This window comes from Schistocerca nitens, chromosome 7 (assembly GCF_023898315.1).
Source record: "Schistocerca nitens isolate TAMUIC-IGC-003100 chromosome 7, iqSchNite1.1, whole genome shotgun sequence".
Lineage (NCBI taxonomy): Eukaryota > Metazoa > Arthropoda > Insecta > Orthoptera > Acrididae > Schistocerca > Schistocerca nitens.
Genome location: NC_064620.1, coordinates 152578909 through 152594538, shown reverse-complemented (window position 1 = coordinate 152594538; position 15630 = coordinate 152578909).

The window sequence follows — 15630 nt, the reverse complement described above, 5'->3', positions numbered from 1 at the left end:
CTGATAGGTAGAAGGATTTGCCACTGTCTAGAGAGATGGGGAATATATCAAAAGAAAGCGCGGTGCAGCAAATAAAATAATAAAGGGCAGCAGATTCCCCTACTACCTTATATAACAATTAACTTCTTAATGTCCTTTGTCATTTGGGAATATGGCTATTTTCTCCAAATTATTCATCTGGAAAATGTGACTGTAAAAGCTTTAAGGATTATTATAAACGCAATGGCCCTTTGAAATGGTTCTCTTGCAGCGCGAGATTTAAAAGGAACAGCTGTTACATTCATTTGAAGCTCGCTGAAGTTATTCTTGCTTAACCTAAATACGAAAAGTTTTTAATGGTCAATTATGAGTACTTTAGGCACTTTATGTGAAATAAGCTGCCTTAATATCTGGGAAGCGTCTACCAGTAATGGAGAATTGTCGCCTTAATCCGCCATTACGGGACTAGAAGCGTACCTCTCCTCGAGAACTTGGCCGTATGGTACGTCCACAAATAGCAAAGGCGACTCTCCATCAGGGCGCACTGCCGGTGGACGAATGGCTGTAGGAATGATGAGCATGAGCGAATGGTATTAATTGCACGAATAACGCAGCAGCTCATAACACATTTACCAAGGAAAATCGCCCAACAGCTGTATGTTTTGAGAAGTTATTTTGTTTAGACAACCAGTTTCGGCACCTCAACAGTGCGATCTTTAGCCCCTTATGCACTCCATGTGCAGACAGTCAGGTATATCTCTACTTGTATACTGGAGCCACTAATATCTGTAGTCCGTTAATGGTTTTTGGAGTGCTTGCTTCGACGACTTGACAACTTCGAGTTTTTGTCAAGTCGTCGAAGTAAACAGGCAATAAAAAAAAAATCACGGAATCCAGATATTGATGGTTCCAGTATGCAGGTATTGATACATCTGTCTGTACATGGAGTGCATAGAGGCCTGAAGATGGCAGTACTGAGTTGCCGAAACGGGTTGTCTAAATAAAATAGCTTCTCAAAACGTAAGACTCTTTGGCAATTTTCCTAAGTAAATATTCACCACCCACCGCTCCGATTCTACGTCGATCAAGAGCTTATAACACAGCCTGCTTGGTAAAGTTTCATCCAGTTTCGCAATCCTGTATATTCTAGATAAAAACTTGCGCTAAATAAACGCATTGAAACCAAAGGTTTATCGTGGCATTTGACCCTGCCGGTACGGTATCCCTAGTACAAGTAGCTCGCTTGCTGGCACGTTCATTCTGAACCCAACGTGGGTCGAGATTCCGATAACAGAGCAAGAAGAGGTGTTTTGCATCGTCGGTTGCAACAGATTCAATTCAGTTATAGCTGTGGAGCCTGATATTTGTCGAGAGCACATCACTGCATCCCCTACAGCCCAACGCATTCGACGGTGGAAACAGCAACTTCAAGACTGGTTGTTTTCTTTTTTTTTTTTGGGGGGGGGGGGGAATCCACGTCGCCCCCTTTTGCTCGTTCGCGATGCGGAGCGCATTCGACAGATTTTCATTCAGTCCGCTCAAGCCTACTCGGAGTGCCAAATGAAATTTATCCGTCCCTCGTTAATGAGTCCGGTGTCTTTTAAGACGGCTTTTGTGTTTCGAATTATACAGCATCAAATGCTTCAAATCAATCTTGGTGGTGATAAACAGCAATCTGCAATTTTTTGTGAAGTCGTTATTACCATGGAAATGAAAAATAACAATTTCCTTTCTCGTTTAGTGTTCATTCATGAGGCTGCCTTCCATGTAGGAGGGCACATAGACCGTCAGAACGTAAGAATAGGGAGAACACCGTATAATGTAACGCGTTTTCGTGTATGTTCTTCTCGCAAATTCTCTTCGAAAATCGCGTATTTCTTGTTTTCAGAGAAATGGAGAAAATTTTTTTTCAGTTTCCATGTGAATTTTAGACGACTTTTCACTATGTATGATAAGAGAGAGTAAGTACTAACTTTGGTTTTATTTCGCTTTTTATGCCGCGAACCTTGTAGGCAACTCACGGAAGAAAGAGATGATTTGTGAGAGACAACTGTATTGCCATCCGTTGGTAAAAATGACAGCTTGATAGAGAGATCATGCAACGACGACGAGAATGAGATCTGCGAGTGAACGAATCTAAACAGGACCAGCGATTTTTTCAAATGAGTGACGAAGGTGTAATTATAATTAATGAAGGATGCTCTCTGCTTTTGCTACGTCACAATCACTGTAGTGAATTTTTCTGTGGTTTTGTGCAAAAAAAGGATGGTCTGGGTCTTTTTTTCTGGGCTGTTAAGAGGAAGACGTTGTGCTACGGCCATTGAAATGATCTGAAAAACAGATGGAATGCAGGTAAGTTTGTCTTAAGTAGGTAAGGGAGAAAGATATCGTAAATAAGAAGCATTAGTAATTGACTGGGTATTTAAATACAGTGCACGTAACCCGAAATATTTCTATTTCGTTTTATTATTTAGAGTGTATCCTGCTACTTTTTTAAAAAAATTCAATTATAACTTTTAGCGGCTGTTGCTGTGGTAGAGGAAAACATAAATTTCATATAGGACCACACTGCACGTAACATGGGGCAGAGTATGACTCTAATTCCCAGAAATCTGCCTCTTAATTCTCCATTATAAGTAAACCTCAGAATCCATTTCATAACAGTATCTTAGGTTGTGTATTTTGGGCCTGGGTTTCTGGTGAGATTACAGAAGTGAGAGAGTGTGCTAGCAGGATGTTTTCGCTGCACTCTCTACTACATATGTGTAGTAGCCCGGGCCTCCTAGCGTGTAACGTGGGATATGTAACGACATTTTTTCAAAGACTGGCTTACATATCCTATCTGCGAACTGCAGCCTGTCACACTGTAAACCGCCACAGCAATTGTGAAACAAAAATGGGCCTTTCCATTGAAATCTACGTCTTAACTTCACCGAATATTACATTATTGAACAACAAACTCGTCTTTAATTTCGGATGCAGGTTGTTGGCCCGGTATCCTGCGGGCAGATTTAAAAAAAAAAATATTTATTGTATATAGTACGGTACTTCGTTCGCCGTAGGGACTAAATACAACGAACACTTTTTTATGTGAAATAAGAATAGCAGCAGCGACATTTCATAGTCGAGCCTAAGAGAGACCTCCAAAACTGGAGTTACTTACCTAGATTTGACGAAAATCTGGATTATTCCGCAGTTGTGAGAACATGCTGAAAATTTCGTTTTTCAAAAGAATGAAACACCATTGCACTGTCAGACGCTTGTAAGAGCGTTTCTAAACAATGACAAGTTTCAACGATGGATCGGCCGTAAGGTATTTCATTGCAACATTGGTCTCAAGGATCGCCTGATTTCATGGAATCTAGTTTTTGTGAGGAACTGGAAAAGGATCCCCTTTTAACAATTTTGGGTGAACGTTGACGTTGCATAGCAACTGAACGGAATGCAGTAACTGCATATATAGTCGAAAAAGAACGTGAATAGTGTGACTATTGTCTGCTTGTTTGATGTGCTCCTGGCGGAGATCATATCAAACATCTGTAAAAGTAAATGAAAGCTTTGATTCTGAATATAAGCCGGCCGGTGTGGCCGTGCGGTTCTAGGCGCTTCAGTCTCGAACCGCGTGACCGCTACGGTCGCAGGTTCGAATCCTGCCTCGGGCATGGCTTAGTTAGGTTTAAGCAGTTCTAAGTTCTAGGGGACTGATGACCACAGATGTTAAGTCCCATAGTGCTCAGAGCCATTTGAACCATCTGGATATAACCGTAAAACGTACGCAAATGTTGTACATGGACTGGACAAAAATATGGAAACAGCGCCAGAAATGCATGCTCGAATATAAACTTCGACGCTAGCGCAGCCTACAGGTTGCGCTGTTATACTCGATCACGAGCGGCGCCTTTACACTGTACTCAGTTTATTTTAAGTGCCACTCGTAGTCATAACGGTGTTCTGTGTCAGTGTGAGTGTATTACGTCTGAGCGAATTGCATTTGAACGTGGACAAAATGTTCTTGCTCGTATGGTGAGGGCGTCCTTAACCAACGGTGCCAAAACGTTTGTTGTTTTAAGGGGCAGCGTATCGAAAATTTATACTGCATACAGGAACAGCGGATGAAAGTCTTCCGCCAAGTCGCAACAATGATTGCAATGCAATTTCTCAGTCTAGATAGTTGGCTAGTTATGAAAACGATCACACGTAACTGGTTTATGATTCACGAACAAGAAGTGCCTTGGCTAGGCTACATAATAGATTTATAATTACTACCTTCACTTCCTGCGTCTGTGCGTCCTCACTGTCATATTGTACATCTTAAAAACTGCTAGAGAATTTTTTGAATCAATCTAGCAAAAATTACAAAAATATTTACTTTTCGTCCATTGTAATGATATTTAACTAAAGCCAAGTGAATGTAACGCAGCATAAATTTCATTATATATATATATATATATATATATATATATATATATATATATATATATATATATATATAGTTTACCATAGTCAACCTCACTAGGTGAGGTAGTTTCACTGGGTAGCAACACAGTCCATGCAGTGCTGTGTGGCTGCCAAGGATACACTGGGATATCTATGGATTCATTAGGGGGGGGGGGGGGGAGGGGGGCAGGGGGTTACATACAGACAGTCGTGCGAAATGTTTTTGTACACATTTTTTGAAAATTGTCGTGAGTAGCTAGTTCGGCAGACCACTCGCATTATAAATATCTTAGATCTTATAGCTACAAATAGGCCGGACCTTATCGACAATGTCAGTAAAGAAACGGGGATCAACGATCATGATGTCATTATAGCAACTATTTAGGAAAGTTAATAAATTAGTCACGAATATTAGGAGAGTGTTTCTGCTAGTAATTTATCACATATGATGTGGTCACACACCAGAAGAATTTTATTAAAATGGAATCCGATCACGAAGCCTACGCTCTTACACATATCTTTTTGTACGGACTGAAAATACGAACGATTAAAAGGTGGACCATCTTTAATTAACATTTTAGCGAGTAGAATATTCATATTTTCAGGTGGGTCACGTAATAGAAAGCATGAAGAAATTTTAAATTAGTGATGGCCAGGTTTTGACAGACTGTCTATCAGTGCTTCACAGTGAGAAGGGGAATGTAACTGATTCCTCTTGCAGACACGCAATGACAAAACTTCCGATACGTATGCACACTGGAGTCCAAAATTAAAGCAACAAACGTAAATTTTGCAAGGTTGAGCTAATTTGGTACAAAACAGGCGATATGGTTCAAATGGCTCTGAGCACTATGGGACTTAACATCTATGATCATCAGTCCCCTAGAACTTAGAACTACTTAAACCTAACTAACCTAAGGACATCACACACATCCATGCCCGAGGCAGGATTCGAACCTGCGACCGTAGCGCGGCTCCGGACTGAGCGCCTAGAACCGCTAGACCACCGCGGCCGGCAAAACAGGCTATAGCAAAGTAGAAACAATGTTAGAATACATAACGTAATGCACTGCAACAAACATAAAAGTAGACAAAAATGTTCTTCGGTTTTTAACAAGTTAACGGATTTGCACACGCATTCTGACTACTGGTTAATGCGCTCAATATGTGGTCTGACCACCTCTGGCACCAATGCAGGCCTAGAAACGACGGGAGATGTTGTGAATGATGTCGTCAGTCTCATGTTGAGGCAATAACGCCCATTCTTCCTGCAGAACTGCTCACAAGTCTTGGAGAGAGGTTGGTGTATGGTGACGTGACGCAATTTTTCTCCCTAGTGCATCCCAGATATGCTCTATTGGATGCAAAACGGGAAAGCGAGCAGACCACTCCATGCGTGTAATATCTTCCGTTTCCAAGAAGAACGTCAATCACCCGTACTCTATGAGGTCGAGAATTATCGTCCATCAATACAAATTCTGGACCCACAGTACCTGCAGGCCAGTGTGGCCGAGCGGTTCCAGGCGCTTCAGTCTGGAACCGCGCGACCGCTACGGTCGCAGGTTCGAATCCTGCCTCGGGCATGGATGTGTGTGATGTTCTTATGTTAGTTAGGTTTAAGTAGTTCTAAGTTCTAGGGGACTGATGACCTCAGATGTTAAGTCCCACTGTGCTCAGAGCCATTTGAACCCACAGTACCTCGCAACAACCGCGCGTAAGATCCCAACATCCCCCCCCCCCCCCCCACGGTACATGACAGCAGTTAAATCGTGCTCATTGACTTGTACAACAAGATGAAGAGGGGTTCGAGTGGTCAATATAATACCTGTCCACACCATTAAGGCTACTCCTCGATATCGGTCTCCTTCCACAATATTTGGGTCTCGAAATCTTATTCCACGTGCCCTCCAGATGCGAATTCGTCTAGAATCACTCTCCAGACCAAATCGGGACTCATCTGCGAAAAGAACACTGGCCTACCGTTCGACCATCCAGGTGGCATGTTGAGGACTCCACTGTAGACGTTCCCCTCTATGAAGACGTGTCAGTGCTAAACATACAGCGTGTCTCAGACAATGAGGGCCACTGTACTGAAGTCTTCCGATCACCGTTTACCTCGAGACAACACGCCCACGGCATGCTGCGAGGTCAGTTGCCAGTTGCAGTCAATTCTACGACGGCACCGTCGTCTCCTTAAAGGCAAATAACAGCCCCGTCCTGGCCTCCGGGATAAAGTTTCGGTTTCTATAAACTGTCGCCTCATCCGAGAAACAACACAATGATTCACATTATACCATCGGGCCACATCGGTTTGCAACTCTCCTGCTTCAATTCGTCCTGTGGCCCTCCACAGCAGAGAGTCTGTAGGCGTGTTCTCTGTGCCATGCTGACTGTGCACACAGCAATTTTTGATGTGGGACTACCCTGTAAACACTATCCCACTTCATAGCTGCCCTGACGTCATTGGTGGCGTAGTTGTCCGCTTGACCGGAATGCTGTCTTCCGGGCAGAATACGATCCTAACGACATCTGTTGACAGTTTATATGATTATATTGTGAATTAGACACAGGGCGGGTAAATAGCTGTTTGTTGCTTTAATTTGGGATACAAGTGTACATCAGTAGTTACGATTTTAATACTGTAAAGAATTTATTAAAAGATGAGGTTTCGTAATAGGGAACTATGAAGAAAAGGGTATGCTAAGTAAAACTCGTTAACTGCATTAAAGACAGTATGAAGTTGTGAACATTATCAGTTGCATGCAAGATATAAGAGATAGAATGTACAAAATGCAATAAATCTTAGAAGCTAAATCGAATTGTTCAGAAACAATACGAACTGTCTTGCAGTATTCTCGGAACCATTCCGCCTTCAGGAAGGAGTACGCATTAGGAGTTATTTAAAATGGAATGATCGTATAAAGTTGCCGGCCGCGGTGGCCGTGCGGTTCTGGCGCTGCAGTCCGGAACCACGGGACTGCTACGGTCGCAGGTTCGAATCCTGCCTCGGGCATGGGTGTGTGTGATTTCCTTAGGTTAGTTAGGTTTAAGTAGTACTACGTTCTAGGGACTTATGACCTAAGATGTTGAGTCCCATAGTGCTCAGAGCCATTTGAACCATCATATAAAGTTGATCGTCGGTAAAGCAGATGCCAGACTGAGATTCATTGGAAGAATCCTAAGTATATGCAATCCGAAAACAAAGGAAGTAGATTACAGTACGCTTGTTCGCCCACTGCTTGAATACTGCTCAGCAGTGTGGGATCCGTACCAGATAGGGTGATAGAAGAGACAGAGAAGACCCAACGGACAGCAGCGCGCTTCGTTACAGGATCATTTAGTAATCGCGAAAGCGTTACGGAGATGATAGATAAACTCCAGTGGAAGACTCTGCAGGAGAGACGCTCAGTGGCTCGCTACGGGCTTTTGTTAAAGTTTCGAGAACATACCTTCACCGAAGAGTCAAGCAGTATATTGCTCCCTCCTACGTATATCTCGCGAAGAGACCATGAGGATAAAATCAGAGAGATTAGAGCCCACACAGAAGCATACCGACAATCCTTCTTTCCACGAACAATACGAGACTGGAATAGAAGGGAGAACCGATAGAGGTACTCAGGGTACCCTCCACCACACACCGTCAGGTGGCTTGCGGAGTATGGATGTAGATGTAGATGTAGTAGTTATCCAAAATGGGCTGCCGCTCTTACAAAAATACTCACTGTGATAGTTTCTGCTTTTGCTTGGAATCTGTTGTCGCTTGACCACATTAAGGATGTGGAAATTGCATATATTGTTGGGTTTCTGCAAAATTACATAGTTTCATGCGGTCGTTGACTCCAAGTTTTGAAGTTTACAGTGGAAAGATTTTTTAAAAATCTAGAGAGTTTCAACAGAGAATTTATGGTGTTTAGATTTAGAACGTATTTGTACTGTTAATTGACTGAATTTGTTTAGCGGTAACTGTCAACCAAATACATCACTTCTTCATGAAATATACTTTCTTGTAGATATTATTTTTGATTTTAAGTCGGCAAGTATGGCAACACAGAAGCATACCGACAATCCTTCTTTCCACGAACAATACGAGACTGAAATAGAAGGGAGAACCGATAGAGGTACTCAAGGTACCCTCCGCCACACACGGTCAGGTGGCTTGCGGAGTATGGATGCGGAGTATGGATGAATCGAACACACAGTTTCGAAGATTTGTAAAAGGTCTTGTAAGGGGTCCGTAGGCCCTTACTATAAATTTGCACTCGACACAGGTCGATAGGGCGAACAATCGATTGTGTCGTGTTGCGAGAGCGAGTGTGGAGCGAGTGCCATGTTGCGGGTAGAGGTGTGTGGTTCAAATGGTTCAAATGGCTCTGAGCACTATGCGACTTAACTTCTGAGGTCATCAGTCGCATAGAACTTAGAACTAATTAAACCTAACTAACCTAAGGACATCACACACATCCATGCCCGAGGCAGGATTCGAACCTGCGACCGTAGCGGCCGCTCGGCTCCAGACTGTAGCGCCCAGAACCGCACGGCCACTCCGGCCGGCAGAGGTGTGTGGAGGCCAGTTGTTGTAATGCAAGGCTTTAACGGAGAAGGGAGTCGCCATCGCCGTGGTTAGACCCGTTTGTACTAGAAATAATACCGGGAAAGTGAAGAAGTATCATTACGGAAGTGGTCAGTGACATTTCTAGTGCCGATATTTTGGTTTCGCGTCTACCGCGCCGGCATCACCTTGGATTGCAGTGTTGGATTGCAGTGTTGGATTGCAGTGTTGGATGCAGTGATGGATTAGCGTGTGATGATAATGGAAAATGAAGAAGCCTGTGCTGAGATTAGCCGTAATTAGATATATATGACGAAGGCAGTGGCTGTCTCCTCCTTTTTGTGTTTTTGAGACGAATACAGGTTCGTAATTAGTGAAACTGTGTTGGTGTTTTTCTTGTTACCAGACATTTCACTATTACAGTATTGAGAAGGACGAACTGGAAAGTAACAACTTCCGTAGCAGTCAGTTCCGATTGCCTGCCCCATTAGGTACACGGTCACATTAATAATAATTATTGGGCTGCTATTCGATCAGATCAGGTCGGGATAAATAAACGGAGGTGTTACAGTCTGTACGGCGGATGCAAGACTGCACTGCTGCATCCTAAGGTAGCACAGACCCTTGCTCTCCACGAACCTTCTCAAAGATATACCATTTAAGAGCCTCCTACTTGCCACTGCGCATAGTTTTAGTATCTGCGGTGGTTACAAGGCGCTAGGTTTACTGTTTCTGAAATATCCGAGAATGTCCATGGTTCGTGAGGCTGATCAGTGTGAGGTAACAAATGAAAGACAGATCCCGTCGTTTCGTGTATCTCTCTCCGCATCCCGAAGAATGTCCGTTTTGAAGGAGGCAACCAATCAAAATGTCTGAGAAGGTAATTTGGTATATGTAGAGCTTTCTTTTAGCACAACAAGTGTGAGATTCTCCTTATAGCACAGCTGCTTCTGACACACATGTAGAGACGTTGAAGGGACGGAAACATGCCACTTCAATGGATGGTATTGTTGCATTTTTCACCTACATCTTGGGTATCATGTCAGCATCTTTTTTGGAGAGGCATGGTTTCACTTTCTTCGAGTAAGTCGTAGGCAGTAACAATACTCCGGAAATCGCCCGTTTCTACAGCACAAAATATTTTAGCATAGATCAAAACATTCCATAGAATGCATCGACAGCAAATTAAACCCTCTCGCATCGTGGTCATCATTGTGAATGATTGCCTCCTCCCAAACTTAGCGCCCTCGAGACCTTATTTTTTTCCAAGTCAAGTAACTTCCCTGCTGATCATGGAAGTACTACGCAAACATACACTGAAGAGCCAAAGAAACTGATACACCTGCCTAATATCTTTTACGGCCCCCGCTACACGACGAGGCATGTACTCGATTAATGTCATCAGTGGTGCTGGAGGGAATTAACACCAACAATTCTGCAGTGCTTTCCATAAATCCGTAAGGTTAGGGGGGGGGGGGGGGTGAGATCTCTTCTGAACAGCACGTTGCAACGCATCCCAGATATGCTCAATAATGTTCATGTTTGGAGAGTTTGGTGACCAGCTGAAGTGTTTAAACTCTGAAGAGCCTTCCGTTAGCCACTGTGTAGCAATTCTGCACGAGCTGAGTGACGCATTGTCCTGCTGGAATTGCCCAAGTCCGTCGGAATACACAATAGGCGTGAATGGATGCAGGTGATCATACAGAAGGCTTACATACGTGTCACGTGTCAGAGTGGTATCTAGACGTGTCGGGGTCCCATGTAACTCCAACTGCACACGCCACACACAATGGCGGTGCTTCCATCAGCTTGAACAGTTCCCAGCTGACATGCCGGTTAAATGGATTTATGAGGTTGTCTCCATACCCGTACTCATCCAATCGAACGATATAGTTTGAAACAAGACATGTTTCCAGTCATCAACAGTCCAATGTCGGCGTTGACAGGCCCGGGCAAGGCGCAAAGCTTTGTGTCGTGCAGTCATCAAGGGTACATGAGTGGTCCTTACACTCCGCAAGTCCATATCGATGATGTTTCGCACGCTGACACTTTTTGATGGACCAGCACTGAAATCTGCAGTAATTTGCGGAAGGATTGCTCTTCTGTCACGGTGAACGATTCTCATCAATCGTCGTTGGTCCCGTTCTTGCAGGACCTTTTTCCGGCCGCAGCGATAGCGGAGATTTGATGTTTTACCAGATTACTGATATTCGCGATACTCTCTTGAAATGGTCGTACGGGAAAATCCCCACTTCATCGCTACCTCGGAGATACTGCGTCCCATCGCTCGTGCACCGACTGTAACACCACGTTCAAACTCACTTAAATCTTGATAACATGCCGTTGTAGCAGCAGTAACCGATCTAACAACTGCGAGAGGCACTTGTTGCCTTGTACTGTATAGGCGTTGCCGACCGCAGCACCACATTCTGCCTGTTTATAAATCTCTGTACTTGAATAGGCATGCCTATACCAATATCGTTGGCCCTTCAGCGTAAAAGAACACTCTAAAAGGGTGTATGCCGTACAGACACTAAATCTGTGCTCGATGAGAAGTACTTGGGGCAAGCTAGATACTGAACTAAATTACGAGTGTTTACTGCTAAACGGCGAGGGCGCTGGTGTTCTTTAACACTGAAATGACGCTACCATTTAGAGAGGAGCGGTGGTAGGAACAAGATGACATCAGTAAGTAAGTTACACGTGTTGTCCCACGCTCAACAAGAGTGGTGCGATACCAGAGGAGAGTATAGATTCTGGGTTTCCAGCACACACATTTCTGCCTCAGTACGATAACAGATGCATCACAGTGTGCGAGTAAAATGACGCTGCAACCGGAAACGTACTCCAGAGCTGAATTTTGCGTGGCAATACTGATAATACGATTATTGCGGGTAAAATGTGTAGAGTACGAAACTTATGTGAAATTCTGGCAATGTATGGACCGAACGCAGTGTTTCGTCCAGCTGTAGCGGACTGGTCCCAGCAGTTTGACTGAAACCGCACAGACGTATCAGATGCTGATCGGGAAGGAAGGCCGTCGACATCGGCCACAGGCGACAACGTCCAGCCAATTGGGGAACAGTTTCATCCCTAATAGCAGATTTCCCGACAGTGAGACCGATAACACAGCGGTTGGTTCCGTGACGGAGAAGCTGATTTCTATCGTGGAGGAACTGCACGGCTTGCAGAACCTTCCGACAGTTGTCTGCAGAGATTTAGTGACTATGTTGAAAAACACTGTCACGTATGGGAAAAGAGGAATATGTATTGGTGGAAAGAGAACAGAATGTATAAGATTTGCTGATGACATGGCATTAGTGGCAGAAAGTGAGCGGACAGTGAATAACATGCTTAAAGATCTGAATGAAGCTTGTGTGGAATATGGGATGCAAATAAACACAGCAAAAACAAAGAGTGTGGTTGTGGTGTCACCGCCAGACACCACACTTGCTAGGTGGTAGCTTTAAATCGGCCGCGGTCCATTAGTACAGGTCGGACCCGCGTGTCGCCACTGGCAGTGATCGCAGACCGAGCGCCACCACACGGCAGGTCTCGAGAGACGGACTAGCACTCGCCCCAGTTGTACGGACGACTTAGGTAGCGATGCACACTGACGAAGCCTCGCTCATTTGCAGAGCAGATAGTTAGAATAGCCTTCAGCTAAGTCAATGGCTACGACCTAGCAAGGCGCCATAGCAATTGATAGTTATCGTATGAAGCATGTCTCATCAAGAACGATGTACAACAATGATGGATTAAAGTTAAGTATTCCAGCAGCTACGTACTTTTCTTTATAGCATTCATTATGTATCCTGTTTCAGACCTATCTCTAGCCTGCGTGAGCATAACGCGTGTATTCGGCCTCCTCAACCAAGTAGTGTGCGTAGTGTTGGCTAACTGCTAACACTACAATGGTCATCAGTACAAGACGCAGACTGTCCAGTATTAAAATAGGACAATCTACCATTAGCCAAGTAAGTGAATTTAAATATCTTGGAAGCACAATAACTGAAGACTTGAGATGTCACCAGGAGGCGAAAACTCGAATTGCCATAGCGAATGATGCATTCAACAGAAAGAGGAGACTCTTATGTGGAAAATGAGATAGTGGACTAAGGAAAAGGTTTGGCAGATGTTTTGTCTGGAGTGTAGCACTATATGGGGCATAAATATGGACGCTGAGACGAGAGGACGAAAAAAGGTTAGAAGCATTTGAGATGTGGATGTGGAGAAGAATGGAGAGAATAAGCTGGATGGAAAGAATGAGTAATGAAAGAGTATTGGAAAGGTTTGGTAAGAGAAGATGTCTGCTGAAAGTTGTAAGAGAAAGGAAAAAGAACTGGTTGGGACATTCATTGAGAAGGGAGTGTTTGCTAGCAGATGCTTTGGAAGGATTGGTTTGTGGGAGAAGACCGAGAGGAAGAAGGAGATACAAGATGATAGATGACATAAAGGGAAGAGGAAATTATGCAGACCTGAAGAGGATGGCAGAAGACCGGACAGCCTGGAGAACTACCATGTGAAAACCTGCCTTTTGGCAGAACACTGATGATGATGATGATGTATCTGTGTCACTTTGACGTGTAGTACGGCATTCAATAAAAGTTACTTGGCGTGACATAATAATGCGTAACTTATTTTTGAAGTCCTTTCGTACATTCTTTCCATTTGTTATCAACTCTGGCTGAAAAAAAATCAGCGCCTATGTCGTATGCTTTTAAGTCACTGGCAACGCTGTATTGCTTTGCCCGTAATCCGCCTTTCCCCAGTTGGACAAGAAGCGCTTGATGTTCAAATAGGTGGGTCGAGGTGTCTACCTTATACAGGGTGGGGCAAATAAAAGTGGCCAGGACGAGCGGGTACGATTTGTGGCAACATTAACGGAGGAGGAAACGACCTACAGTTACACCCGACAGCATGGCGCAGCTGCCCATACAGCCGGCCGGACTTTGGATCACATTTAAATCGTCACAGCTGACGGTGTTGTCAGCAGAGGTCAGTCCGGTTGCAGCCATAGCTGGCCACCCAGTTCACCCGATCTGTCATTGTGCGATTACATTACATGAGAAGTCCTCAAGTATTAGGTGTATCGGAACAACCCTCAAAGTCTTCAAGAACTGTATCAGAACATTTCGGATGAGATTGCAGCAATTCCAACAGTCCAACTGCGATCCGCATTCAGAAACTTGCTGCCCGGAGCCCAGCAGTACCAAGAGGTGAATGGTAGTCAGTTTCTACATCTGCTATAGTCAGGTTACTACTGTAATTCCTTTCCTCTGCTGTGTTTGCTTGTACCTTGGAACTCTGTTCTATTGACTCTTTTATTTGCCCCATCCTGTATTTCCGTTCAAATGTTATTTACGAATTTGCAAAGAAAATATTCAGAAATCCCTATGTCTATTTTTCATTCAGAGGGGTTGAAAATTCGAAGAAAAAGAAAAAACCTATGAAAACTATTGCATTCTTCTAAACACAACATCTAAATTTGTGATAGCGAATTCTGTGCTAAACTGGCTGGGTATTTACTAGGATATGAACATATTTCGTTGCCGAGAAACCAATGTGGTACGAAAAGGTTTATAAATTTCCATGGTATTTAAACGTACAGTAACATTGTTAGTTGTAGCTTGGAGAAAAGGAACAAAAATCTTAGTGACAGTCAGAAAAGCCAGTAAATTAATAATGTGCATGGCAAGAAAAAGTTATTGCTTCCGGCAAATTAAAATAAAACACATTTTTTTCTTTTTTCAGAGCCATTATGTTCGCCGTTGACGGTAGAAATTACACTACGGGCCATTAAAATTGCTACACCAAGAAAAAATGCAGACGATAAACGGACTATCATCTCGGAGACCATGGCTGTGGTTACCCTTGACGCTGCATCACAGACAGGAGCGCCTGCGATGGTGTACTCAACGACGAACCTGGGTGTACGAATGGCAAAACGTCATTTTCCGGATGAATCCACGTTCTGTTTACAGTATCATGATGGTCGCATCCGTGTTTGGCGACATCGCGATGAACGCACATTGGTAGCATGTATTCGTCATCGCCATACTGGCGTATCACCCGACGTGATGGTATGAGGTGCCGTTGGTTACACGTCTCGGTCACCTCTTGTTCGCATTGACGGCACTTTGAGCAGTGGACGTTACATTTCAGATGTGTTACGACCCGTAGCTCTACCCTTCATTCGATCCCTGCGAAACCCTACATTTCAGCAGCAGGATAATGCACGACGTCGTCATCAAACTATTCGTGCAGATGATTGTTGTCTTACAAACGTCCCCATCTGTTGACTCAGGTATCGAGACGTGGCTGCACGATCCGTTACAGCTATGGGGATAAGATGCCTGTCATCTCGACTGCTAGTGATACGATGCCGTTGGGATCCAGCACGGCGTTCCGTATTACCCTCCTGAACTCACCGATTCCATATTCTGCTAACAGTCATTGGATCTCGACCAACGCGAGCAGCAATGTCGCGATACGATAAACCGCAATCCCGATAGGCTACAATACGACCTTTATCAAAGTCGGAAACGTGATGGTACGCATTTCTCCTCCTTACACGAGGCATCACAACATCGTTTCACCAGGCAACGCGGTCAACTGCTGTTTGTGTATGAGAAATCGGTTGGAAACTTTCCTCATGTCAGCAC